Source organism: Microtus ochrogaster, unplaced genomic scaffold (genome assembly GCF_000317375.1).
Source record: "Microtus ochrogaster isolate Prairie Vole_2 unplaced genomic scaffold, MicOch1.0 UNK50, whole genome shotgun sequence".
In the NCBI taxonomy this organism is placed as follows: Eukaryota; Metazoa; Chordata; class Mammalia; order Rodentia; family Cricetidae; genus Microtus; species Microtus ochrogaster.
Window position 1 is genome coordinate 899,406 of NW_004949148.1, and position 2,903 is coordinate 902,308.

A 2,903-nucleotide genomic window follows, 5' to 3' on the forward strand; every position below is an offset into this window, starting at 1 on the left:
AGATAGAATGTCTAGCAAAACTTTTGTTCTCAATATTGTTTGTTATATTTATCATTTGTTATTATTGTTTATAGTTGTATTTGGTTTAGTTCTGTCTTATTTAGACAAAAGGGGGAGATGTAGGGTTAAGCCAGCCCCTTTACGGGTTGGGTTTGCCTCGGGCGAATGAATACTGATAAATCAGGCACGCAGGAGGTTGCTGGTCCCTTTTCCTGCCTCCTGTGCTACATGGGAACCTCGGTTCTGTAAGTTTATTTAACCATTAAAGCTGTATATATTCTTTAATATCTGCCTGCATTTATTTACGCCGATACAGTTCAAGAGGGGGAGGAATAAGAATATGAGTGAAGAGGTCAAGACCAAGATGAGTACACCCACTGAAACAGTCTACCTGAGCTAATGGGAGCTCACCAACTCCAGCTGGACTGGGAAGGAACCAGTATAGGTCTAAACTAGTCCCTCTGAATGTGGTTGACAGTTGCATGGCTGAAGGACTGAGCAGCCACTGGCAGTGGCACCAGAATTTATCCCTAATACATGTACTGGCTTTTTGGGAACCTATTCTCTTTGGATGTATACCTTGTTCAGCCTAGATATAGTAGAGAGGGCCTTGATCCTTCCCCAAATCAATTTGCCTTACCCTCTCTGAGGATTGGATGGGGTGTGTTGAGGAAATGGGAGAAGGGGAAGGAGTAGGAACTTGGATTGGTATATATAATAAAAAATATCCATAAACAAAGGACATTAAGCCTATAGTTCACAAGCCTAGAGAAGCCAAATACTAAGGTGAAACCAAAGAAAAACATATATAGATCCTCGTGGAAATTTGAAGCAAACAAGATTGCCAGGCAAAAGTGGGGAGCAGGGAGGTGGGGTGGGGTTGGGGAAAGGGGAGAGGGGGAGAGAAAAGGGAGAAGGGAAAGACTGGAGAGAGCTTGGGGAAGTGGGAGGGTGGAGATGGAGGAAGGGTGGATATAGGAGCAGGGAAGAAGATATCTACATTAAGAGAGCCTATTTAGGGTTGACAAGAGACTTGGCTCTAGAGGAGAACTCAGGTGTCCACGGGGATGTCCCCAGCTAGGTCCTTGGGCAGCAGTGGAGAAGGTGCCTGAATTGGCCTTTCCCCACTATCACACTGATGATTATCTCAAATATCACCATAGAATTTTCATTTGGCGACTGATGGAGATAGAGACAGAGGACCCTCATCAGAGCAACGGACTGAGCTCCCAAGGTCCAGTTGAACAGCAGAAGGATGGAGAAGATGAATAAAAAAAGTCTGGACCTCGAGGGGTTGGTCTCCCCAGTGAGACAGCGTGCCTGTTCTACTGGGAGCTCTCCAAATCCAGCTGGACCGGGACTGATTGAGCATGCAATCAAACCGGACTCTCTGAATGTGACTGACAATGGGGGCTGACTGAGAAGCCATTGATAAAGGCACTGGGACTTGTTTCTACTGCATGTACTGACTTTTTGAGAACCTAGTCTATTTGGATGCAAAGCTTCCTAGACATGGATGGGGGAGGGAGCTTGGATTTCCCACAGGGCAGGGTTCCCTGCCCTCTGTTAAGGAGGGAGGGGGAGGGAGGAGGGGGAGTGGGAAAGCAGGAGGGGAATGGGAGGAGGGGAGGAAGTGTAAATTTTTTAATGGAAAAAAATAAATTTAAATAACCTGCAAAGACTAAAAATGGAAAAAAATAGTAATCAAGCATTTTCTACTTATATCATAAAAGTAACATCCTCCATCAAGCATCCTGTTCTAGTTCTAGCTACAATTATTTATATTCAGGGTCAAATTTCTCCAAAGAAGTAGCTATACATAATGTCTTCTCTTCTTTTCCCTTTTGCCATTCATTTGTGCCACTCCATTACAGCCTCACACCCATCATTACTAAGAATTTCTTTCTTGAAGTACTCAATGATGTCCAGGTTATCACATATAATAAGCTTCTGTTTGTGGTAGCTTATTCCTCCGCCAAATAGCCTTCCTTCAGCATAATTCCTTCAATACCAGGTTCTTCTTACTGAAATATGCTCTTTTAAGTGCATGGTTTGCTTCCTGCCTCTCCCCCCCCCCATCTACTGGATATTCTTTATCTACCCGGTGTCTGAGTGATGGCATTTCCATGATCCTATTCGAAGTTGTTTTCTTCCTCTAAATTGTTTCTCCGCATGATTGCACCCACTTTCATGCTTTTAAATGCCACCTACATGCTGATGATGTCCAAATTTTCTATTTTTCAACTATCTGTCTCTCCAGATTTCCAAATCAGTATATGTAATTACCTACTTGACATCCACCACCAAATCAGAACATTTCTGTGCAAAACAGGATGTTTCATTTCTCCTCTCCCTTGTCCTACTTGAGCCTTCTATATCTCAATGAGTAGTGCAAGTACTTATTCAGTTCGCAGTCACTGAAAAGGAAGTTATTATTGATGTTTCCTGCACGTACATCATCAAGAAACCTCATCAGTTCTTCTTGTGGATATATCAAATGCAGTTCAGTTTTTATCACTGCTAGTATTCACCTAGCCCACACTTCAGATTCCCTGACCAACAATATTGTAATTGTGTTCTAAATAGTTTACCAACAGCTGTTAACTCTTTACCACTGTCAAAAATTATTCTTCGCCAAGCATCCATTCAGACTAAAAATATAAAGTTATATCATGTTATTCTACAAGTAACCATTCAAGAATTACAATCTCACAGTGAAGTCCAGTGAAACTCTGCATGGAACTGTTGCTTTCCAGTCTTAGCTCTGATACTCTCTCCCATGGCCACAACTTCCTAACCACACTTGTCTTTTTTTTTCTTCCCAGAATACTCTAAAGTGTTTAATACTAAAGACCTTGTTGTTAGCTCTTCTCCCCGCTACCCCACTCTATCTTAAAAAAAAA